Source organism: Leopardus geoffroyi, chromosome B4 (genome assembly GCF_018350155.1).
Source record: "Leopardus geoffroyi isolate Oge1 chromosome B4, O.geoffroyi_Oge1_pat1.0, whole genome shotgun sequence".
NCBI classification, from domain to species: domain Eukaryota; kingdom Metazoa; phylum Chordata; class Mammalia; order Carnivora; family Felidae; genus Leopardus; species Leopardus geoffroyi.
This window is the reverse complement of record NC_059341.1, coordinates 13,498,252-13,524,905: the sequence shown is the minus strand read 5'-3', so window position 1 is coordinate 13,524,905 and position 26,654 is coordinate 13,498,252. Positions and strand designations below refer to the sequence as shown.

The 26,654-nt window shown below is 42.7% G+C and overlaps 1 protein-coding gene across 2 annotated transcripts in view; it reads left to right on the top strand.

Annotated features, from left to right (window-relative positions):
• FAM107B (family with sequence similarity 107 member B) overlaps positions 1 to 26,654 on the top strand; it is a 240,552-nt gene that overhangs the window by 65,064 nt on the left and 148,834 nt on the right. Inside the window, exon 1 of one of the 2 annotated variants that reach the window (XM_045466406.1) lies at positions 11,804 to 11,910. The exons of the other annotated variant lie outside the window; for it this stretch is intronic. The gene's annotated coding sequence lies outside the window, so the exon portion shown is untranslated. Of the gene's footprint in view, positions 1 to 11,803; positions 11,911 to 26,654 lie in introns of those variants that run through there. 2 annotated transcript variants of the gene reach the window in all.

Below are 26,654 nucleotides of genomic sequence, written 5' to 3'. Positions count from 1 at the left end.
AAGTTTTCAGCTATTATTTCTTCAGTAAGGTTTCTACCGATTTTTCTCTCTCTCTGTCTTCTTCTGAGCCCCCTATAATGTGAATGCTTGTTCGCTTGATATTGTCAAAGAGATCCCTTAACCTATTAAAAATTTTTTTAAGGTCCTTTTCTGTTTTTGCTGTTCAGCTTGGGTGCTTTCCATTACCCTGTCTTCCAGACTGCTGATACGTTCCTCTGCTGTTGATTCCCTCTAGGTGTTCTAGAATTTTTTTTCAGTTATTGTAAGCTTCAATGTTAACTGGTTCCTTTTAACATTTTCTCTCTTTATTGAAGGTCTGAGTTTTTCCACTCTTCTCTCCAGGTGCGTATCTTTAAGATTATTACTTTAAATTCTTTATCAGACATATTGCTTATCTCCATTTCGTTTAGTTCTTTTTCTGAAGTTTTTTCTTGTTCTTTCTTTTGGAGCATGTTCCTCTGTTTCCCCATTTTACTTGCCCTTCTCTGTTTTTTTTCTACGGAGTAGGCAGAACAGCTACTTCTCCTAAACTTGAAGGAATGGTCATGTGTTTGGTTGTGTCCTATGTAGACTGTGTGTGCTCGGTGACTTTTGCTGGCTGGCTGGAGCTGTGACCGGCATGGGCTGGGCGTCCTGGGCTTTGCACATAGTGGGTGCCCTGTCAGGACAGCTAAAACTGAAGTGGATATAGGCTGCAGTATCCCAGGGTCTATGCACTGAGCGTATCCTGACAGAAAAGCCGAAGCTGAAACCAGTGCCAGCCAGGTTGTCCCAGGGTGCAATGCGCAGGGGGTGCTTTGGTAGGGTAGCTGATGTAGTGTGTGAGCCAGGAGGTCCCTGAGCTCTTTGCACAGAGAGTGTTCTTGCAGGATAGCTGAAACTAAAGTGGATGCAAGCTAGAGAGATCTGGCATTTTACACACCCAGGGCATCTTGGCAGGATAGTTGAAGTAGAAGTGGATATAAACCAGGGTGTTCCTAGATTCTCCACGCTGAGGGTGCCCTGAAGGGGCTACTGAAGCTGAAGTGAGGTTCAGACCAGGATGTCCTAGGGCACTCTACACTGGAAATGTCCTGGCAGGCAGCTAGAGCTAAACTGGGCATGGGCCAATGTGGTCCCAGGACTCTCTGTGCAAAATGTGCCCTGGAAGGACAGCTGAAGCTGAATTAAGTGCAAGCTGAGGTGTCCCAGGGCTCTCCACAGAGGTGTCTTGGCAGGTCAGCTGAAGCTGAATTGAGTGCAAGCTGGATTGGCCCAAATTGTTCAGCACAGCAGGCAGCCTAGCTGCGTGGCTGGATCTGAGGCCAGCATGGGAGAGAGTGTTCTGGGGCACTCTCCACAGGGGGTGTCCTGTGGGGTGGCTGAAACCTATGCAGGCATGGGCCTGGGGTTCTGGGGCACTCCTCACAAGGGGCACCCTAGCAAGGCAGCTGAATTTGAAGCACATGTCAAACAAGATGTTTTGGGGTGCTCTGTACTGAGGGTACCCTAGCAAGAAGTTGTCTAAAGCCAAAGTAGGGTGGTCCTGGAGAGTTCTTGGGTGCTTTGCACCTGTCACATTGGTGCAAAAGCTGGGGTTGTAGTGGGAGCTAACCAGGGGTGTCCCTGTGTATATACTGCCCTGGTATACCCATAGGGTATACTGCCCTGTGGCTGTCTTGGTGGGACAATTGGGGCTGGCGTGGGCTAGGACTCCAGGGTTTACTGAAATGGCAGGCTGATTATGGTACTGGTCTGTGCTTTCACGGTGGAGGGGGAGTATAAACTGTCCCCATTAGTCCCTCCCACCTAGAGAGCAAGGGAGCCCAAAAAATGTAGTGGGGAGAGGACAGAATGAATCTGAAAACAAATGGGCAAATGACTTGTGTGGTTTTTCCAAAGCAAATTATTGACACTTTTGTATCTTTCATCCTCCACAAGATACTTAGTTAATGGAAATATTATGAATTTCTTTTAGATTCTCAAGAGGAAAAAAATGCGTCATTGACGGCAAAGTATTATTATATTGTATCAGGACATTTACAAACACATTTCTAATTTTCTCTAAAAATATTTATCTCTTCCCTGAGGACAGTCGAACAAAGTAGGTCAGAATTCTCATTTTAGAGCCAAGAAACCATGGCCAAAAGAGAATATGTCCCTGGCTAAACGGAGGCCTAGGGCCCATGCCTGAGCATGTGTCACTGGGGCAGGTTTTGTCCAGTGAACCTCAAATCAGAGGGCCAGGGATCCTGCTCTGATGCCACCATCTGATAGTGAAGTCTCCTCCCCTCCTATCACTAGTGAAGTGCCATGGGATGGGAGGTGATGGGACATGCACTGGACCCTGTGAAGACCTGAACTCTGATCTCAGTTCTGCACAAACAGGTATGATTTCAGGAATGTTGCTTCATTTTTTTTTTTTTTTTGAGTTTGTTTCCTCATCTGTAGAATTAGGAATGAAAATTTCAATTCTTCCCACTTTTCAAGTTGTTGATCAACAACTGTAATGGCCGCATAAAATAGGGATGGTGCACACAAACCAAAGTTGGAATTATTACTGATATAATTCACCTACCTCAAAAATCCAAACCAACGTCACAAAAAGCTGTACTGTTTTTCCATGTCCCACATCACTGATTTCATAAAAGCCAGGTAGGTTATAAACAGGAATGCACTTCGTTTACTGAGGGGCGGATGGAGAACCAAAATTAGGCCTAAATTTACCAATGAATGCTGGTCTCACTAGGGGAGTTTTGGTGTCAGGATGGTTGATGACTTTGTGCTACTCACTAAATCATGCTGTTATTGACTCTGCTGTGAGGTTGGAGATTCAAACATATTTTGGCAAAAGACCTCCCAAGAACTAAAAACTAAACCATGACCTTCACTAGCTGAAAAGTTTCCTCCAAATCCACACACCCATATGCCAGAGGGCTTTTTTTATGGGCTCTAGGCAGAATCCACATCATCATTCAGAAATGATAGAGCAAAGCACTGCACTTGCTTAGCTGCTGATTAGTGAGGCCATCCAGAGGGGGTTTTGCTGTTTTTCTGAGTTCTGGTTTGGGATGTAGCCAGGACATCAGAATAAACCACATCCTTTCTATTTTACTCAAAGGCATTACAATATTAATAATAGTAACTGTAATTTATTGGTCACCAACACTGTGCAAGTCACCTTAAATGGTTTATTCTCAACTCACTAAAACCAAGTACAGTGGTATCATATGCATTTTAGAGGGGAGAAAACTGAAGAGAGGTTAATTTGCTTGAGGAGGGGCCAAGATTCAAGCCCATGACCATCTGACATCAGCACCTGTGTTCTTTCCACCTCATGAACCACTGCCTGGCAAAACTATGAGTCATTTCAGTACCATTAATCCTTTCTAGCTCCCTCTCCCTGGGACAGACTTAGTGACTCACTTCTAGCAAGCAGAATGTGATGGAAGGATTGGTATGTTACTTCTGAAAGGCACTGCAACTTCCTACTTGCTCTCCCTCTTGGATTATTTGTTCCGGGGGAAGCCAGCCGCCATGTCACGAGGACACTCAAGAAGCTCTATACAGAGGCCCACATGACCAGAGACAGCCTGCCAACAGCCAGCAACGAGCTGCCCTATGAGGGAGCCATCTTGGGAGTGACCCTGCAGTCCAGTCAAGCCCTATGTGACTGCAGTCCTAGCCAACATCTTGCTTGACCACAAGCTCAGGACAGACCCCAAGCCAGAACCACTCAGCTAACTACTGGGTGACCCACAAACACTGTGTGGGATAATAAATGTTTATTGTTGTTTTCAGCCACTACATTTGGGGGTAACTAATTACATAGTGATAGGTAACTAAAACAGCCCTAAATCGATCTTTTTCTTTTACTTTTCTATCCTACTGAACTTTCTGTTTCATTTCCTGGGAGATACCTTTGATTTTTATCTTCTGGCCTCTTTTAATTTCACTGTCATATTTGTAATTTCTAAAGGTTCTTTCTTGAGCTCTGATTATTTCCTTTCTGCATATCATCTGTTGTTTTTTAAAAAAAAATTTTTTTTTTCAACGTTTATTTATTTTTGGGACAGAGAGAGACAGAGCATGAACGGGGGAGGGGCAGAGAGAGAGGGAGACACAGAATCGGAGCCTTCCAGGCTCTGAGCCATCAGCCCAGAGCCCGACGCGGGGCTCGAACTCACGGACCGCGAAATCGTGACCTGGCTGAAGTCGGACGCTTAACCGACTGCGCCACCCAGGCGCCCCTGCATATCATCTGTTGTTTTAAAGATCTTCTCCTTTCTCTCTGAAGATGTTAATGACTTTAAAAATTTTCCCCCCTACTCTTTGTATTATCTCTGATTCTTCTGAGTTCCCCATCTTTTTTTGTTTGTTTGTTTCTCTCTCATGTTGTAAGTTCTCAAGTGAGCTTTGCTGAGCCTTGATTGTCCATTCATAGTTACAAGAAAGTAGTAAAAAGGAGGTCAGAAACTCTTTTTGTGAGATCTGGAGTTTGCCAATTAGTGATTTCACTACAGGATAATGGGTGGACCACCAGCTTTGTATCATAAACACTCCAACAACAATAATCAATGTTCCCTTCCCTGGGTTAGGTCTCTGAAGAAGGGTCCTCCAACCTCCTGCCTAAGGGTAACTTGGCTATATGGCAAATGTAGTGGTTTGAAAATTTAACACAGCACTACACAGATGAGCCAAGAAATGTCATTTATTTTCCATCATTGATGTAATCTGGCCTCCAACACTATTGTAGGAAGAAAATGAAAATTCTGTTTTTTCTGGATTAAGTAATTCCATTCAGGTCAGTTTCTTTGAATGAATGTTCAGTTTCCAAGTTTCCTCCCTGAGTTTGAGTCTGGACTTCTGGTAGGACAGGTGGGGTTGTGATTTAAGGCTTTGGATCCATATTGCCCTCTAACGAAGATTAGTGGGTTTGATTTGTCCTGGGCCTGATGTCTGTTGAGCTGTAACAGTCTCTTATGACCTCTGGAGCCATTATGTGGCTCCTACTACTGGATTTCCTGGTACCAGCCATTTGAATCTTATGTTAAAGTCCCAGCACATTGTCACCTCTGTGTCCTGAGCCAAGAACACTAGCCTACCAATCCTCTGTGCCCACATTAAGGCACATAGACACTTGTAAAGTCTCTGTGCTAACAGACTGAAGGAGTCCAGGAATATATCCTTGGGGTACCCCAACAGCCCCCTCCTACCACCAGTGCTGAGATGGCAGCTCTCCAGCCCCATTTGGGACATGACTGAATAAGAACCTTCTCCCAAATGCTTGCAGGAGCCCCTAAGCTAGACAACCATGAACCCTGATGTTCTGATTTTTCTGCTCAACTCATTTAACAAGTCTTACTCCAGAATTCCGATGCAAAATAAGGAAAACAGAATACCCACATCTGCCTATCCCCAACCCCCCCTTCCCAAGTTCCCTATTCTCTTTCCCTCTCCTCCAGAAATGTCAAGTGATTTGCATTATTTTTTCCTGCTCAAAGACTTTCCTGTCACAAATTCCTCCAGCTCTAGGTAGCATTCCCTCCCTCCTCTCCTTGGGGCCATAAAGGTGATGGTTACAGGTAAAGTTTTTGAGAAGGAGTCCCCTGTAAAATATTTTCAAAATGTTTTCTGTGTAATATTAACCACGCTGTAAAGCAGACATCCTTATAGCTAAAGTTTTGCTGACATTTATGGAATTGCAGGGCCAAGGGACATGAACCATATAGAGGCTTTTGATGCATAGTGTCATTGTCGACAGAGGGTAACATAATAGTCCATTATCCCGCATTACAACAATGTAGTTAACTTAATCTGGTTAGCCAGAAGTGACCATGGATTTGAGTGAGATTCTAACCCTGTCTGTACAGTAAGCAGCAGCAGGGTGTCCACTTCTGGGGGAGTGGTGGGAGGAGGGAAGGGCCATCCTGAGGCTCAGCAGCCAAGACCAGGGCTGCCCCAGAAACCCGGTGTTTAGGAAGAGAAGTCCAAGGAGATAAGAAGCCCTAAAGGGAAAGGGGGGCACGCTGCTAGTCTCGGTCACCACTAAGGACATCTCTAGAAACTGTAGCCCAAAGCAAGTATGAATTCTGGACTCATGTTCTGAAACAAAGCCTTTCTTAAGAACTTCTGAGAAAGAATTTAGTATAAAAGCCACTTGTCATCTGAAGCTCTGACAATTTTGCTCCTTAAACCTTTTTCCAGCAATGAGTTTATAAATCATTAAGCCTCAGACTCTGTACCAATGGCCTTGGCTTCCAGTCAGTCCCCCTTCCTTCTGTGACTTCCTAAAATATCAGTAGATGTGTATACTTATCTTAAGTGATGCTGATGGACCAGTCTGGGAAATCATGTCTTCCTGACTTGGTAACTTGGGGGATTTCTTGCTCTTTGGCAGCAAACTGTGGATTTAAGCCTAAGACTACTTTGGGGAAACCCATGTGTCAAATAAGAATCTTTGGATTAGAGCCTAGTAATCAGTATTTTTTAAACACTCCCGAATATATATATATATATATATATGTATATATATATATATATATATACACACACACACCTCCCGGCCCTTCCTCCCCCTCTCCTCACCCCCCCTTCACCCACTAACATCTTGCTTTGACATGGTACCTTTGTAACAACTGATGAGCCAAGGCTGATACATTATGCTAACTAAAGTCCATAGTTTACATTAAGGTTCACTCTTTGTGTTGTACATTTCATGAGTTTTGAAGAATGCATACTGACACGTATCCACCAAGTAGTATACAGGAGAGTTTCATTGCCCTAAAAATTCCCTGTACTTCACGTATTTCTCCCTCCTTCTTTAGAACCCCTGGAAACCACTCATCTTCTACTACCTTCAGTTTTGCCCTTTTACAAAATGTCATGTAGTAAAACATATGGTATGTAGCCTTTTCAGGTTGGCTTCTTTCACTCAGTAATAGGCATTTAAGATTCCTCCACGTCTTTTCATGGGTTGGTAGCTAATTTATTTTTATACTTGAGTAACATTCTGTTGTCTGGATGTGCCACAATTTGTTTATCCATTCACCTATAGAAAGACCTCTTGGTTGCTTCCAAGTGTTAGCAATTATAAATAAAACTATTATAAACATTCACGTACAGGTTTCTATGTGGACATGTTTCCAACTCATTTGTATAAATGTTGAGCAGTGCAATTGCTGGGTAATGTGGTAGGAGTTTGTCTAGTTTTGTAAGAAACTGCCCAACTGTCTTTCAAAATGGCTGCAACATGTTACATTCCCACAAGTGATGAATGAGAGTTTCTGTTGCTCCAAATCCCTACCAGCATTTGATGTTGTCAGTGTTTTGGATTTTGGCCATTCTAATAGGTGTGTAGTGGTACTGAATTGTTTTAATTTGCAATTCCCTGATGAAATATGTTCCATGTGCTCATTTGCCTTCTGGATATCTTCTTTGGAAAGGTTTCCATTCAGATAGTTAGATCTTTAGCCTATTTTTAAATGGGGTTGTTTGTTTTCTTATTGTTGAGCTTTAAGAGTACTTTTATCCAGAGTATATTCTGGATACCAGTCCTTCGTCAGAGGTGTGTTTTGTAAATATTTTCTCCCAGGCTATTGCTTGTCTTTTCATTCTACTAACAGTGGCTTTTGCAACCAGGTAAGTTTTAATTAAGTCCAACTTACCCATATTTGTCTTCAAACATACTGCCAGGGTTGAGATCTGATGCCTAAAGAAAAGAGTAAATATGGCCTGGCTGCCTCTTTGCAGAAGAGGCTGTTTCCACGGGAAATTCAGTTCCATAGATTCTGAAATAGGTGGGAATCAATCTGGGTTCAAACTTCCTAAGGTGGAGAGACTGGGGAGTCATAAAAAGGTATGGCACGATGGGAAATAGAAGGGAGAATGCGACAGAGTGTTTCAGCTGGAATGTTTTTCAGCAATTCCAGGGGCTGAAGGCCCTGCCATTCCTAGCCATTAACATGTGCTGTGTCTTCCACAGCCTGGTCTGAATTTGTATTTTTTTTTTTCCTTATAAGTTTGCCATCTCCTCCACAAGATGGGATTCATTGAGATACTCTTGAAGTTTTAAAAAATCCAAAATGTATTGGTATCTCATTATTATGGTAAAGTGAGGGTAGGAAGCCATGTTTAAGGACAGAAAGAATAAAGTGATTTTAAGAGAATGAAAAATGAAAAAGAAAACAAATATGGGGGCCTCCTACTTACTGCAGTAATGTAGCTCCTTAATCTATCCCAGATGCCACAGCTCACAGAAGGGAGGGGAGTATGTCCTGGGAGACCGGACTTCCCCCAGTTGCAAGAGCAGCCCGTGGAGATCACAGCCGTGAGAACAGAGCCTTTTCCTCTGCGGTACTGGGCTCACCTCTCTTCAATCTCAGGGACACTCTGATGGCGATCGTTGTTCTTTTTATCCTGGTTCCAAGTAGAGAGCTCCTGGAAGTCACCTGGAGGCACAAATTCTCTGAGCTGCTGCATGTGATGAGCACCTGACCCAGAGGTCCGGTCTCTGTATCCTTGAGAAAAATCTCACTGTGGCAACAATGAAGGGAAGTAGATGAGAGAGAGGTAGCTATGACAGCTTACGGACTCACATACGGAGTGGCTGTGACAGAATCAGAGCTAGAATGTGTAAAATTATTTTTTTTTTACTCTTTTATTGTGGTTAAATATAGTAACTTAAATCCTACCATTTACACCACTCTTTTAAGAATTTTTTCATTTATTTGTTTAATTATGGGAGAGAGGGAGAGAGACAGTGTGTGCTCACATGCAAGCAGGAGAGGAGCAGAGGAGAAGGAGGAAGAGAATCTTAAGTAGGCTCCATGTTTAGCATAGAGCCTGATGCAGGGCTCTATCTCATGATCCACAAGATCATGAGCTGAGCCAAAATTAAGAGTGAGATGCTTAACTGACTGAGCCACCCAGGGGCCCCTAAACCACTCTATGTGTATAGTTCAATGGCGTTAAGTGCATTCACACGGTTTTGTAACCATAACCAACATCTACCTCCAGAGCCTCTTCTGGAACTGAAACTCATTACCCATTAAACACTAACTCCCTGTTTCCCCTTCCCCCTCAGTCCCTAGCAACCACCATTCTGCTTTCTATGAATTTGACTATTCTAGGTACCTCATATAAGAGGAATCATGCAGTATTTGTCCTTTTGTGTCTGGCTCATTTCACTTGGCATAATGTCTTCAAAGTTCATCCATGTTGTATCATGTCAGAATTTCACTCCTTTTTAAGGCTGAATAATATTCCATCGTATGTATATATCACATTTTGTTTATTCACTCTTCCATCAATGGACATATTTGGCTATTGTGGCAAGACTGCTATGAACATGGGTGTACAAATGTCTGTTTGAGTCCCTGCTTTCAATTCTTTTAGGTATAAACCTAGGAGAATTGCTGAGGAATGTAACACTTCTACATTTGATTTTTTGAGGACCAACCATATTGTTTTCCATGGTGGCTGCACCATTTTACATTCCCGCCAGCAATGTACAAATGTTCAATTTCTTTACATCCAAATCAACACTTGTTGTTCTTTTTTTAATAACAGTGATCATAGTGAGTGTGAAGTGGTATCTCATTGTGGTTTGATTTGCATTTCTCTAATCATTTATGATGCTGAGCATCTTTTCATGTGTTTATTGGACATTTGTATATCTTTTGGGAGAAATATCTATTCAAGGTCTTTGTCCATTTTTGAATTGGGTTATTCGTTTTTGGTTTTGTGGTTGAGTTGTAGGTGTTCCATATACCTTAAGCTCTGATGAGGTATATGATTTGCAAATATTTTCTCCCATTCAATGGGCTGTACTGTTTTGATATCATTTCAGATACGTCCAGTTTAATTTTTAACCACCCAACTAGGCCAGGTGTCCCCCGTATTTTTTCCTGGTTTTGTCAGGGACTTATCTCTAGGGACCCACTTTCCTGAGGATGGGCTATAACTTCTCAACATTTTTAGAGGAAAGACTAGAAAACCATTTGTTAGCAGGTTCTTCTATGACTTTGAACACCTTGTTAGCTATCCATTCAAACCTGTTACTTTGTTTGGATGATTCATTTATTGTACTTATTTTGCGCAGCAATTTACTGAAAACTTTATTACTAGTCTTTTATAATATTTACAAATTTATTTACAAATTTAGAGAAAATAAAGTGATTACATTTCTCTTCCTAAGCCTTAATATCTCTCAAATCCTGATTTTGGGAGGTGGATTTCGTTCAACCACTTAACATTCTTTGAGGATCTAGGACAGAAGGTTGATCACATATGGGTTAGACATGGACACACATACATGTTTATATATATTAAATGTACATATAATATTGTGTACATACATAAACAAACCATGTATTTCTTTGTTCCTTAAGAACAAATGCACTTTTTGTGGGACCGGTGGTCATAATTATTTTTTTTTAAGTTTATTTATTTTGAGATAGAAGGAGAGAGCAGCATGAGCAGGACTGGGGCAGAGAGAGAGAGGGAGAGAGAGACTCCGAAGCAGGCTCTGCGCTGTCAGCACATGGAGCCCCAAACGAGGCTCAAACTCACCAATCATGGGCCAAAATCAAGAGTCAGATGCTTAACCAACTGAGCCACCCAGGTGTCCCTCTTGCATTTACTTACCAGTGTATTCCCTATTCTTCATTTGAAAAGAAGAATTAGAAGAGTTTTTATTTCTGCCAATTTTTTTTTCATGGACCTCTTAGAGTCGGCTTTAAAGCACTGCTGATGGTATGACAGTTTTAAATTCTGTTTCGTTTGCTAAGAGGTACATTTGAGTGTGTTTACCTACTTCCTTACACCTTTTCGGCCCTCCCTCATTAATGTGAGTCTCCAAACACCGCCAGAGGGACAAGTCTGCAATGGGCTAGTGTTACTGAAGGTCACCGCTATGGCACCACACAATTCCCTCTTCTCTCACACATTGTGTTAGGAATAATAATAATTTAAGTAATTCCTTGCCTGGGATCAGCCACGCGTTAGGTCTCCCCTTCCTGAGGCTTAGCCCGAGCTGATGGACTGGAAGGCTTTTGCTGTCTTCTCTTTCTCTGTTCCCACATTCGCTGATCCTGGGAGAGTCGGAAAATACGATTGGGCTGTCCTTACCACTTACAATGGAGGGCTTGGCCTGGCCCCAGGGTTTTTAAAAACAAGTCTGTTAGAGTCGACAGAGATTAACGAGATGTCAGGAAACATGAGGTTAAACTAGGACATTAAAGAATTTTTTTTTTTTTTTAATTTTTAAAGGTTTTTTTAATTCTTTTTTTAATGTTTATTTTTGAGAGCGAGACACAAAGTACGAGTGGGGAAGGGGCAGAGAGAGAGAGAGGGAGACACAGAATCCGAAGCAGTCTCCAGGCTCTGAGCTGTCAGCACAGAGCCCCGGGGGGTGGGGGTGGGGGGCTCGAACCCACGAACTGTGAGATCATGACCTGAGGCGACGTCGTGGGACGCTTAACGACTGAGCCACCCAGGTGTCCCAAGAATGTTTTAATACCACTCAGATGAGACGAATTCAGTGCTCACCTCCAGAAGAAATGAGCAGCAGAGGGCAGTTTCCCAGGGCAAGTATGACTGGGTCCCACTTCCGGTTCCAGCCTGGCACGGACACGAGGCACTCGCTGCTTTACAGCATGCGGAGAGGCCACGTCAGGAGGGAGGGGAGATGTGGGTGCGGGTACGTACGTAAGCGCGTGCGTGCGCGTGCGCGTGCACGTCCGCGTGCATAGGGGCCTGCGCCGCACGCGTCTGTCACTGTCCGATGCGTTCCTGACCTCCAGGTGAAGGTTATTAGTGAGCACGGCTAAATTTTTGTGCCAGCTCCCAGCGCCATTTGTTTCCGGCCTGCTTGTGGCATCCAAGTGACCGGCTGGGCCGAGAGTTCATCCAGGGCTGGTGCGATTTCAGGTAACTTCTGCTGTCAGAGCTGCCAGTGGCAAGTGGAGGTTGTTTAGTCTGTTTCGACATCTGGGAAGGAGAGTGTCATTGCTGTTTATGGCAGGAAATGGATGCCCTAGGAGCTGCAGCAGATTGTGCTTCATGGATCCAGGTCAGGATACAGAGATAAGCCCAGGCTGGGTTTTTTTTTTTTTTTTTTTTTTTTTTTAGCTGCCACCCCCTTCTTCACCCTCATTTTTATTGTCATTTTAGAATCAGGACGTTCATCTTTTTATTGGATCTCGTCTGATGTCGGCACCAATTACTCTCCCTACGTTAAATTCTCTGCAGACACTGAAATGCCCCCAAGGCTTCCATATGGAAGTAAGCCATCCAGTCAATTTTTCTGGGGTTCTGAAAGTTACAAGTCAGGGAGCCAGGCCCCTTTATCTCGCAAGGTGCCCTGGGGGATGCCAGGCTTAATGGCCATTCATTGTGATGGTGCTTCCCTCCAGCTTCATAACTTGCCCAAAGAAATGGCTCACCTTCAGAGAATAGCCTTTCCACTGGGGATTATTTCTTGACTCTGTTGATTTTCTCCTAGATTTTGCATGACCTCATTTAGTTAGCCCCTGCATCACAGTTGTCATTACTGCCTTTTTTTTTTTTTTTAATGGACTCTTCCCTGTCCTCCCCGCTTACAGGCTTTCCCCATGTTAACCCAGTCTGCACACAGTTTGCAGACTAAGCTTCAGGATGGACAATGTTTTTGTTCCAAAGTGGGCTTCCCACGCCTTGAGAATTAAATCAAAAGCCTTAGGAGGTACTCATGCTTAGGAGGTACAAAAGCCTTAGGAGGTACAAATGCTCTGTGAGTAGAACCCATGTCTTACTATTCTCGTCACACACCATACTTTCCCTGCTTTTCCTCATGTTGTCCCTTGACTCTACGACCTACCCACCCTACCTGATCACAGTATGCCTGGTATCCATGCTTCAACGCAAATCTATTTCTGTCACCAAGATTTTCCGAATCTCCCCCAAAATTACAGTTGTATCCTTTCAAAACCTCCACAGCATGTGTTCATGCCACTTTTGCAGTGGTCACATCTGCTTTGTATTAGAGGTATTTGCATTTACGACTTAGCCTCAAAGAGGGCAGGGCAATGCTTTCTAATCTGTAATTCCCTGAAAGCTGGCGTACTAGTTTATACACGGTATACAGGAGCATATAGCCAGGCTATAGTGAGATAAACCCCAGAGTGGAAAGCAGACAGATCTGGAGTTGAGTATTAGCTCTACGATCTTGGTCAATCACATAATAACCTTTTTGAGCCCCAGCATGTCCAAGTGGTAAGTGAGTATGATAGTGTTTTCCTCCAAGGGCTGTTTCACAGCTCATGTGAGATAACGTATGTGAACTATCTTTTATAATTGTTAAGTATGATAGACGTGTGAGTGTAAGCGGTAACTATTTGGTGAATAGTTTCCAGTATTCTCCAATGGCCCTCCAGGTGTTGCATTTTAGTTCCACCTACACTTGACGTTATCCCTTCTTTCTCCTTTTACTCAAATAACTCGTTCCATTGGGCGTTTGATTGCTAAATTAAAAAGACACAGGGAACTGCCCACAGTGGGTTTCTGCCTCTCTCTTGGCAAATCCACCATGATCGAAGTTGGCTTAGGAGTATTACTATAGGAATGATATGTTTTTATGGATTTTAAAAATACTGTGAACATTATTATTATTGTTATTATTTAAATGTTTATTTCTTTTGAGAGAGTGAATGCATATGCATAAGCATGCGTGAGCGGGGGAGGGGCAGAGAGAGAGAGAGAGAGAGAGAGAGAGAGAGAATAAGCAGGCTCCATGCTCAGCGCAGAGCCCAATGTGGGGTTGATCTCACAACTCTGAGATTATGACCTGAGCCGAAATCAAGAGTCAGATGCTTAACCGACTGAGCCACCCAAGTGCCCCACTATGGACATTATTTTTAATCTTGGTATTTGTGTTTCAAGACCACAAGTTGAACTGGGACTGGGCCTATGTGTGGCAATTGGCCCCATGGTGATAAAGGCACAAAACCGTAGAAATAGTCTGGATGAAAGTACATTGAGATGGATGTCACAACCTCTATGCTCAAACAGTAGTTGCTCACACTGAAGCCCACAGGCAACCATTTTGCAGAAGGATAATATAGCTTTCAAGGACACCCTTATATGTTACCCTAGAAGTAGAGGCATTGGAAAGTGGCTATTTTTATTTGCCCCTCCTCCGTTCCTCTAAAGCTGTCATAAGAGGGAGAAAAACAGATTCTGTAACACAGTACTTTATAAATTTTTGGCACACAAATTTGAATTTGGCCTATGATTAATTGTTGTGCAGGCATCGCAGACTTTCCAATTCCACAAATGCAAACCCCTGTGTTATTTAAAAAACCCAGGACTCTTGCCCTGGAAATGATTCCAGATTACAGCCATGGCAAATCTTAAGGAACTTCCCAGTGTCATTTCTGGGACTAAGGTGGGCTTGGAGGAGGCAGGGTTGGGGGTCTAGGATGAGGACAAGGAGGAAAGGAGAAGTTACAAGAAGATGGAGGAGCAGAGGGACCAGGGGAGCCTTTTCTAGTTTGTCCATTAAGTGGCTGAGGTATTATATCCTTTCTGTCTATACCCTCAGTAGAGGCCTAAGGATGGGATCAGCTCCCTTTCTAGGCTTTGGGCCAAATACCATGCACTTTGGTGGCTTATTTTTTCGTTGTACCTCCCCACCCCCTGTATCCCTCTAAACTGATAATTTATTAGACATTATCTGAATAAAATTGCTAGGACTTGTTGAGGAGTGGGGATTGGAGACATAGCTGCCTTGAGGCAAGAGCAAACAAGACAGAGAGGAGCAGACTGTGACCGTCTTCAGGGACACTGAAGAAACAAATCACTGCATCCAGTCATGGTGCCCCTGGTTACACCTGACAGGCCCTTGGGATTGGGGTCCCCCCATCCCACCCTTCTCTGTGAAATCTGCTCATGAAGTGGCAAGTACAATCCCCATTCAGAACCCGCTGCTGAATCCAGGATGGACCTTTCTGATGTTTGTTAATAGGGCACTGGGGCCACTAGATATTTTCTTCTGGCAAATGCAACAAACAGACAAAGCGTGATTAGTAGTTAGAATTCCACTTGATAAAAGACTTGAGTCACCAGGCCATCAGCTCTCTATCATTTGGTTTACCTTGGCTGGGTTGAGTTGCTAGACTTCTTCAAAACAATAGAAATCTTTGGGGAAAACTGACTAGATCATTGTGATTTTTGGATGGCTCTTCATAGCCCTGGTGTGCTAAATGATCTCTCCAGGTTGTTTCTGGCTCCAAGATGTATAACTTTATGAACGATTTCTGCTTGTTATTGCTCATAAAAGTCACTGGCCACATGTTTTCTTCTCACTTGGCACATAAAGGATCAGAGAGGTTAATTGAATAACCTAGGCACACGCAGCAAGACAGCACTTATTCTGAAGCTAGACCTGGGGTATTTGAAGCTCAGGATCCCACTGCCTCACTTTCTTTTATCAATCACTTATATATAGCAAAAATAGAGTGATAATTTATCATCTAAAACAACACTTCTGAGAATGAAAGAAGACAGCATTAATAATCATTCTGGGACAATGGGCATAAACCATGGTATATGGGTACTTAAACCATGGTATATGGGTACTTAAAGGGAAGGGAAAGTAGGCTTTTATAAGAGCATCCACAGGTCTTAAATTTGAATTCTTCAAAATTTATGGATTACTTTAAATTTATAAGCGTTTGTATTACTTGCCACTCATAAGGATCCTCTTGTGTGATTGGATTGGCTGTCCTGTACCCAAAGGAAGCAGAGAGCAAAGCTGCTCACTCTTAGCCCCAGTGTAGCTAATCACAGGTAGGACAGCCTTAAATTTCTTTTTAAAAATTTTTTTAATGTTTATTTATTTTTGAGAGAGAGGGAGAGAGAATGAGTGGGGGAGGGGCAGAGAGAGAAGGAGAGAGAGAATCCCAAGCAGGCTTTACGCTGCCAGCATAGAGCCTGATGCGGGGCTCAGACTCATGAACCATGAGATCATGACCTGAGCCGAAGTAAAGAGTTGGATGTTCAAGTGACTGAGCCACCCAGGCGCCCCAGGACAGTCTTAAGTTTCAAATGTGTCCCTTAGATACCCTCCCATTGACATGCTAAACTCTACTACCTCCTGAAACTAATAATTATTAGATAGTTCAAAGGGAGCCATAGACTCCATGGAAACAAATCTTGGTGTGCCGCTGGAGTACAGCTTGTTTTGTTTGCCCCTTGACCTTCTTTCTGATCTCAGAGCAGATTGTTAGCTGAGGTCTATTTCTACCATGCAGAATCAAAAGGAAATTCCTGTAAGGTTGGTTTCCCAGCCCATTTCTCACTGTGCAGATATAATAACAGAGAGTAAGCCAAAATTGCAGGATAGCCCTTTGCCTTCAAAGCTGTAATTGTCTCTTATTCACCAAATACCCTCTGGTCTTGGCCGTGAGTGGTCTATTCCTGGAAGAGACGTAGAATAAAGAGGAATGGGTCTTGGATATAGACTTGAATTTGAATCCAGATGCTAACTAGTACTGCTCACTGCTTAATGTTTTAAGCCTCCGCTTTCTGCAAAATGAGAAAAACCATGCCTGGTTTATAGGGGTTTCCTTGAAGAATAGATTCAATATTGTATGTGAAGCTTCTGCTGTCTGGCTCATGGTGAGACTTCATTTTCACCACTGCTTTGACCCCAAACCAACAGACTTACCTCCTAGCAGGTGAGGTTACCCATAGTGTAACCTGAAAAATGTACATCTGGTACTTGATCATATCTCAGACTTTCTCCACTTGCTTTTTTCTTTTATTGACTTGAACTGTAGAGAACTAAGCTATGCTTGAGTATAAACACTAAGAGAACTGATTCATCGTACTCATCTTCCCCTTGCTCAGGGCTATTGAGATCATATTTAATGAACTCCAAATTAAAATACATAATCTGACCATAACAAAAAATGTTGTAACTGACACTCTCATAAAATCCAGAAAGTGTGGTTTCCTTATCCATTGTATTTTTCCCATAGTTGGTCATCAATAAATGTCTGTGGAATAAATGACTAAATCAGACACTATCACTACTGTCACTGGCATATATGTACACACACACACACACACACACACACACACACACACGTTTATATAGTTTTTGCATCCTGCCCTCCCTGATATATTTGCTATTTGCTCTATCAGTCAAGATCCCAACAGGAAACAGATGGCCCTCCAATTAGAATAATTCAAGGAGAGCTTAATAAAGCAACTTTTGTTAGGTGTGGGTGGGATGTAGAGGAACCGCAAGGGATACTAGTCTCAGGGCAAGAGCTGTTACTGCTCCTAAACCCAAAGGGATGAGGGTGGAGAGGAAGCCACAACAGGAACCTAGAAAAAAAGAGCATTTCCTAGAGAAGACTGCCTTGATGGGAGAGCGGAATAAGAGCTTTGACCTCACCATCCTCCCTCAGGCCTCCTGCACCTTGTTCCCCAGGACTGACTCCAGTGGGGGGCCAGAGGGCAAGGGAACCTGTGATTTATCCTCTGGCAGGCAGAGAACAGTGGGACCCATGGAAGACATAGGGTACATAGGCTGTCTCTGAGATATAAGGTATAAATATACTTTAAAAACCTTAGGAAGAAATTGAAAGCAAAAAATATCAGAGGTGTTTTTTTTTTTTCTTTCTCAAAGTGGTTCCCTACCTGGAAAACCACCCCTTCCCACGTGGTGTCATCTCCTCTGAGAAGTTGTCCTTCTCTCCCCTCTTGTCACGTGCAGACTCCTGAGTCCCTTCCTTTTTACCCTCCCTAGTGCTTCTCCTGTTCTAATGACTGGTTTCCTGCTCTAGGGAGTCCTTGAAGGTCAGGGCCATGTGTTGGTCCCCCTTGTCTCTTCCACACTGAATCCACTGACAGGCACAGAGTGGGTGCTCAAATCACTGCTTGTTGAATGACTCAGTTTCCCATGAAATTAAAAATGCTTGCCATTCGACTATAGTACTTCTTCCCTGGTTTTCTAGATTAAAGCCCACTGTTGACCCCTTCCCCAGGAAGCACATTTCTTCTCCCTTAGAGGAGTAGGCAAGGAGTAGGCAAGGCTCAGTGAGAGCGCTGGGGCAGCGGTCCATCTGGAGCACGTCTGCAGCGGCTGTGGGAAGCGTCCGCCAGCAGGAAGGTGGGTGGAGGGGCGCCCCGACTGTGGAGGAACATCTGGAAGAAGGGAACTCTGGTTATTAATTCCTTGTAAAGGAACTTTGGGCATCGCTTAAGTTAACACTCAAGTTCCCAGTAACTCCTCTTTTCTGGAAGCTCTGACAAAAGAGATGCTGAAATAGACAACATGGTTCCCAATATGAAGGTCAGAGGCAGGGGCAGGGGGCATGGAAGGCTTAGCAACCGAAGGATTTCGTTACCAGGTCATTCCTTGTTGTGTTGTCCACTCTGGGTAGGTTGTGTGCATGTTTGTATGTGTACTTGTTTGTGTACGTACATGCATGCATGTGTCAGTACATGTATATGTGTTTATGTGTATATGTTTATATATGTGTGTTTGTGTGTGTATGTATGTGTGTGTTTGTGTTTATATTTGTCCATGTATGTGTGTTTGAGTAGTATGTGTATGTGTGTTTATGTGTGTGTTTGTGTACGTGTGTACATGTGCATTTGTGTGTTTATGTTTATGTGTATGTATGTGTATTTAAGTGTGCATGTATGTGTGTTTGTGTATTTAAGTATGTGTATATGTGTGTGTGTTTCAATTGTGTGCATATGTGTGCATTTGTGTGGATATACTTGTGTATTTGTATTTGTGTATGTGTGTGTTTATGTGTTTGTCTATGTGTGTGTTTGTGTGTATTTATGTTTGAGTGTGCATGTGTATGACCTTGACCGTTATGGTCTTGGAGTGGGTCTATCAGGCTCTATCCACAAGTAAGAATTGGGCAGAGAAGCATTTATAGGCAGAAAAGGGAATGAAAAGGGAAGAAAAGAACTCTGAGCAGCACTTTTCATTATAATCTGCCCTACCCCCAACCTGTTCCTTCTGCTGAGTTTTCTGTGCATTCCAAGCAGACCTGCAATTGTCTATATGGTGAGGTTAGCCCACAAAATATAAATATTTGCTGAGTGATCACTGTGTGCAAGGTGACAGAATTCTATCCATTTGTGTTGATTTTGTATGTACACGGAAGTGCCTGGGCTTTAATGAAGCAAAAAGATAACTGACCTTCATAATTCTCTTTCCAAATAAGAATGTTGAGCCTTCTGTTATGTAAAAAAGCTCGGGATGCTTTTTGCAATCACTCCCTTATTTGATCTGGAAGCATTGCCCTGGCCTGGAGAAGGGCTGCATTTCTGTCCATTTTGTTAAGGAGGAAGCGAAGGCCATGGCCGTGTGAACCTCGTCAACTTCACACAATTCTGTGAGACTGGCAGGTGGCTCTCATTTCCCACCAGATGTCATTGTCTTTCTAAAATGACATTAATGAGGACGCGTGGAAGAAAAAAAATTTTTTTCCAAAAATTCTCTTATTGGGACCACAGCCGGAAAGATGAGAGGTATATATTGACCCAGGGAAATCCTTAGTCCTCTCTGGCTTTGCTAGGTCTTTTTTGAGCATAAAGCTTCTGTGAGGGAAACTGAAAAGCCATGAGTTCCAAAACACTATTGTAATTAAAAGAGCTGGTGCAATTATATTTAAAAATGATGTTGCTTTAAGATGTATGCTTAGTCAGGACCCTGCATAGTGCTGGAGCCCAGGAGAAGGCAGGACAGCAGGTCGGCTTTCTCCTTCCTCCCTCTCTTCCGTTCCTTAGTTGACATCAAGCAACCCCCAATTTAGCCTTTTTTTCGCCAGGATGAATCTAGACAAAATTTTAAGTTCACTTGGGCAATTTATAAATAGTACTCTCTGTTGATTCAAACTTCAGGAAAAGCAGTTGGGTGCCGGACATTGAGCCTAAATTTCCTTACCACCAGCTTCAGTTTCAGCTAGGACTAGAAAAATTTAGGTTTCCCAAAAAAAGTCCACCATCAAATTTTCAGTTATTCTGGAAGGTTCTACAGGAAATCAAAAGAGCTGTTGGGTGTCACTACCTAGGGGTGTGACCTCTACACAAACATAATTCCAGGTTCCATAAATGTCTCAGCTTAGAATAAGTTCTGCAAGTAAGGCTGATCAGGACATGAAACCCAGGGCTGAGAAGTCACCTCTAGAATTCTTGTGATAGCTCTAAGAACATGTTCACACTGCTTCAGTGTGGGTCTCTGGTAGCACCGTTGCCCCCTCTCTGCTTTTGGGTCCCCCTCCTATATTCTGATCCCTCTGCCTAAACTCTGAGGGATGGATGGGAGCTCTGGAAAACTCTAGTGGTTAGTGAATAGTGTCTGGCCTTGCCTTTCTTTACAGTTGTGACTGTGGAGCCCAAATTCCTCAAATGGAAAATGGGGGTGTGAGATAGTAAGAAATATATATGTACACACACACACACACACACACACACACACACACACACACGTGTATGATATTGTTCTCTGCCCTGGTTTTTCACAGAGCTCCTAAGTACCTTGGAATTTCCTGGCTTATAGGAGCACCTTTTGTTCTAATGAGACAACACTAGCTGAGGTCCTGGATGGGGACTACTCACCAGAAAGACCAATCCATGATTAGAAGCTTGGAAATTTCAGCTTCCCGCTCCCTTCCCCTCCACCCCTGCTGCCAACCAATTCTCCAGAAAGAGGAGAGGGGCTGGAAATGGAGTTAATAATTGATCATGTCTACATGATGAAGCCTTCATAAAAATCCCCAAAGTACAGGTTTGGGAAATCTTATAGGTTGGTGAATACATCTACCTGCTGGGAGGGTGGTGCACCCCAGCTCCATGGAGACAGAAGTTCCTGCACTCGGGACCCTTTCAGACCTTGCCCTATGTACCTCTTTGTCTGGTTGTTCATGTATATCCTTTAAAATGTCCTTTGTAATAAATCAGCAGTAATAAGTAAACTGTTTTCCTGGGTTCTGGGATCTCTAGCAAATTATCAAGCCCAAGGAGGGAGTTGTGGGAACCTCCAATTTGTAACGAAGTTGAACAGAATTTGTAGGTAACACGGAGACCTACTATTGATTGAAGTTTCAAGTGGGACCAACCTTGGGGCGGGGGAGGGTCTGAGCCCTTAACCTGGGGGGTCTGTGCTAACTCTGGTTAGTGTCGAAGTGAACTGTGAATACTGAGCTGGTGTCAGAGAATTGTTCAGTGTGGGACAAAACCCACACATCTGGGTCAGAAGTGTAAGTATGAGCAGAGGAAACAGTACATTTTCCCTAGACAGGGAGATAATGCTCTGCCTACCACACAAAGTTTTTGAAGGAGTCAAATAAAACCATGTATTGGACAGCTCTTTATAAATTGAGAGGTACTAGGCAGATATGAGATATTGCTAATTTTGTGAACCAGTATGGAGAAGAATAAAAACTAGTGCCCTGATTTCCAACATAAATCCTGCTTCTCTCATTCATAGCGTATGTAGGAAATCCTTTTGGTACGTGATCTCTCAAACTTACATCTTCTCCCAGGATTATTTGGCAGTGTGCCTCCTAGTGCTTGAAGCCACATGATAGATGCATAGCTTCCTGGAGTTTCAGTTTGAAAGAAAGAGAGAAAGAAAGAAAGAAAGAAAGAAAGAAAGAAAGAAAGAAAAGAAAGGAAGGATGGATATTTTGGAAAATTTTTTTCTTAAAAAACATTCATTTATTTATTCATTTATTCATTCAACAAGTGTTTCTGGAGTAGAACTAGATGCTGTAAGTAGCTGAAGAGTTTTATGATTCTCCTGTCACTCATTCAAGATCTGTAATACAAATCTCTACGCAGGATGTATAATAACCCTCAGTAATTTAGGGTGTTAGTCTGCTTATGCAACTTTAACAAACTACCATGCACTGGGTGGCTTAAACAATGATCGTGTAGTTTTCACAGTTCTAGAGACTGGAAAGTCCAAGATCAAGGCACCAGCAGATTTAGGGTCTGGTGAGAGTTTGCTTCCTGGTTCATTGATGGCCTTCTCCTGACTATGTCCTGACAGGTGGAAAAGGCAAGGGAACTCCCTGGGGTCCCTTTTATAAGGGCACTCATCTCCTCTAACGGTTCCACCTTCATGACCTGATCACCCCCAAAGGCCTCCCCTCCAAATACCATCCCCTTGCGTGTTAGGATTTCCACATCTGAATTTGAGGGGGGCACAAACATTCAGTCTATAGCAACATGTACAGACAACCAGATTTTACTCCTTCCATTTGCCAGGAGTCTGACAGTTTATTTTAATTTGAATATTTTTGCACTCATTTTGCAGCTTTAAATTTTGGACCAGTGTGCTGAATTACAGTTGTAAAGACTGTGTCAAACTTCCCTCTGCTCCTGGTTCTGAAATTTCCACCATGTGACAAGGTAGTATCGTAGTATAGTTCTGTGGTTTTCTTGGGCCTGGGGCTCTCTAGACCTTGAAACAGACAATGGCCTGTCTTTGAAATGGCCCTCCTTAACTGTGAGGAACAATTGTTCATTCCTTTGCAAAGTTCTTCCTTATCCAAAATTCTCTTCAGTTGGTCCTTTCACAAGTATAGCTAGATGATAACCAGCTGTTGCCACTTAAGATGGAATTTTCTAAAAATAACACCATCAAGGAGCAGACTTTAAAGGTAGCATGATACTGCTGAGAGACCTGGGCCTCTGCCCCAGGTAGATGGTGTGAATTCTTGCCCCCATTTAAAACATGCACCGTTAGACAAAGTCCTCAACCTGCCAGGGCCCCTTCTGTATAATGGGGGCACAAATAACAACATTGCAGTTCTCCTGACAATGCTTTCCAATCTTGTCTATAGAAGTAACCCCAAGTCAGTGACCCTGCATCCAAACTTCTTTTGACATTTCATGATCATCCTAAACATTTATGTCTGTTCTACACACCCTTCTGCAATGTCATCAGATTTGTTTGGGAAGGAATGTTTTCCTTCCCAAAAATTTTTAAAATATCTATTTATTTTGAAGGGGGGAGAGGGAAAGAGAGAGAGAATTGCAAGCAGACTCCACAGCATCAGTGCAGAGCCCAGCATGGGGCTTGATCCCATGAACTGTGAGATCATGACCTGAGCTGAAACCAAGAGTCGTGCACTTACCCAGCTAAGCCACCCAGGTGCCCCTTTCCTTCCCAAATCTTTGAGTGTAATGGTACTCTAGAGAGAGGTTTGCATACCTCTGGTGTATTATAGCTTACTTCCACGATGTACTTCTATTTTAGAAGCGTGGCTGATGATACGGAGTGTTGAAAATGTTCAGCAGGTATACATCAGGAAGAACACGTTGGCTATTCCAATATCAAAATACCATTGTGTTGACTGATAAATAACTGTTCCCCGATCCCTAAGTGGCATCCATGTTCCACATCACCCCTTTTCCTGGACCTCTAAACTCTGCACGGTCCAGGAACTAAAGGGCTAGGTAAGGCCTCTCCCTCTGGGACCTCCAGGACCCTCCCCATTCTGGTCAGCTGGTGGCTAATCCATACTGTTAAATGTTTTAAATATTGTCTCATGTTACATGTAACATATATGAAGCTCCTGGCACATGGTAGGCATTTTTAGTCCTGTGGCTTTGGAGAATTCAGCCTACTTGGGAGTATATATTTTCAACAGCAATGTGGCCAGTATCCTTCCTCCTCTACCTCAGGACACAGCCTTCCTTCCCTTAGGGAACTGTGCCTTTCTGTTTTCTGAGGTTCTAGTGAGGCTTGCAATCACAGTACCTCTCCCTCTAGCAGCTCTTGGAAGGGCCAGTAGTATGGGTCTGGAAAATCATAGTCCCCATTCCCTGATAGGCATGTGCTGTGACCATGTGAATCAAGATAGACCAGTCACAGTCTTCCCCTAGAACTCTGAATGTGAGCGCAGGGACTAAAATACTCCTTGTCCCCCTTTGAAGCATGAGCTGAAAGGATGTAGCCCCAGAGCTCCTGGTGGTCTTGACTGTGCAGTGAAGAGGGGCCTGAGAAGTGACACATAGAAACAGACAAATGGAGAGACAGAAAAAGAGAGGGCTTGGATGATATTATCTGAGTTCTGGGCCAAACTTCCATCCTTTACAATAGTGATTCTCACACTTGGGTGTGTATTAGCCTCACCAGGAGAGCTAATCAAATATACTCATAATGATGAAAAAATAAAATGATAAAAAAAGGCAACCTATTGAATGGGAGAAGATATTTGCAAATGACATATCTGATAAAGGGTTAGTATCCAAAATCTATTAAGACCTGATACAACTCAACACCCAAAAAATAAATGATCCAATTAAAAAATGGACAGAATATATGAACAGACATTTCTCCAGAGAAGACACCCAGATGGGCAATAGACACATGAAAAGGTGCTCAACATCACTCATCATCAGGGGAATGCAAATCAAAACTACAATGAGATAGCACATCTGTCAGAACAGCAAAAATCAAAAGCACAAGAAACAGTAAGTGTTGGTGAGGATGTGGAGAAAGAGGAACCCTCGTCCACTATTGGTGGGAATGCAAACTGGTGCAGCGCCTGGGGAAAACAGTATGGAGGTTCCTTAAAGAGTTAAAAGTAAAGCTACCTTATGATCCAGAGATTGCACTACTGGGTATTTACCCAAAAAATACAAAAGCACTAATTCAAAGGGATACATGGACCCTTGATGTTTACTTCAGCATTATTTATAATAGCCAAATTATGGAAGCAGCCCAAGTGTCCATGGATAGATGAATGGATAAAGAAGTGATAGATACAGATTAGATATAGATATAGATATAGGTATATCTACATATGTATATAGGTATATCTACATATGTAGATATAAATAGATACATGTGGGTATATCCATATATGTAGAAATATACAGATATATGTAGGTATATATACATGGAAATATACACATATATATAGATATAGATATATATAATGGAATATCACTTGGTCATAAGAAGGAATGAAATCTTGACATTTGCAACAATATGGATGGATCTAGAGAGTATAATGCTAAGTAAAATAAGTCAGAGAAAGTCAAATAGCGTATGATTTCACTCATGTGAAATTTAAGAAACAAACAAGCAAAGGAAAAAAAAGAGACTGACAAATCAAGAAACAGACTCTTAACTATAAAGAACAGATGCTTACCAGAGCGGAGGAGGGTGGGGGTGGGGGAAGTAGATGAAGGGGATTAAGAGGACACTTGTCATGTGGACACTGAGTAATGCATAGAAGTGTAGAGTCACTATATTGTACACTGGAAACTAATATGACACTGTATGTTAATTATCATGGAATTAAAATTAAAAACAATAAAAATTTAGGATATGTTTTAGAAAAGTAATGAGGGGCTCTTGGGTGGCTCAGTCGGTTAAGTGTCCCACTTTGGCTCAGGTCATGATCTCACAGTTTCTGGGTTCGAGCCCCGCGTCGGACTCTGTTTGACAGCTCAGAGCCTGGAGCCTGCTTTGGATTCTGTGTCTCCCTATCTCTTTTTGCCCCTCCCCTGCTTGTGCTCTGTCTCTGTCTCCCTCTCTCAAAAATAAATAAACATTAAAAAAATTTAAAAAATTAAAAAAGTAATGAGATGTTAACATGAGAAATTTTAGTCTGATTGTTAGGGAACTTTCCAGATGGTAAGATGAACTGAACTATAACCATGTACTTAAAATGGATTAAGGAAAGTCCTTTGAATATGACATTTTAGAAACTGGCAAATACACAAGAAAAGAAAACAGGTTCGCTTGGAGATGTCAGATGACTCCTAACATCTTTCCATCTGTACTATCATCTTTCAGGGATCTCTTTAAGGACCACAAAAGGAGATAAAACACCAGATTTTTAAAAGCGTTTGTCAGTATATATCTAAACACAACTAAGCAGTTGACCAGGGTCCTATTCGTGGAAACAATGAATGGATAAATGAGCTGACACAAAACTGTTCTTACATAGAGCTGGTGCCTTTGCAGGAAGTCACTTCCCTAAAAGGGGAAACCATCCGCTGCCACCACCTCACGTGCCGGGCACCGCTCCATTTACACCCACTAACAAACTCACCCCACCACAGCCCTCCGAGGGAAGAGCTATTATTAGCTACACTGTCCCACAAGAAAATGCAGGCACACGTGACGTAAGGAACTTGCTAAAATCCCATGACTCACAAGTGGGAGAGCTGCGATTTGTACCTATTCGTCTGACTCCAATGTGCATGCTTTTCCACTGTATTAATATGATACAAATAAAGCACTAACAAATAAAAATAAAAAGAAAATCCAGAGACCCAGGCTTGTCGAAATGGAAAAGGGCTGGGTTCTCTGTATTTTTGCCATGTCCTCCACATGATTTGGATACACACCCAAGTTTGAGAACTACAAGTTTACAAGCATGAGATCTAATACCTCTTCTTTTTCTTTTTCTTTTCCCTGTAACTACTTAGCTTTCCTATAAGTAGAGATGAAGAAAAGCAGAAAAGCACTTAGCACTCTAGGGCACCATGTAGGGTAGGCTGTAAATGAACCAAGCCTCTGGTCAAGGTCCCAGAGCCTCCCTGATCTTAGGTAACTTAGTGAATTGCAATGTTTGCTCCTGAAGAATATCCTCTATGGGCCCAGTCGTGCTGGAGCGAGATGCTGAAGCGGTTGG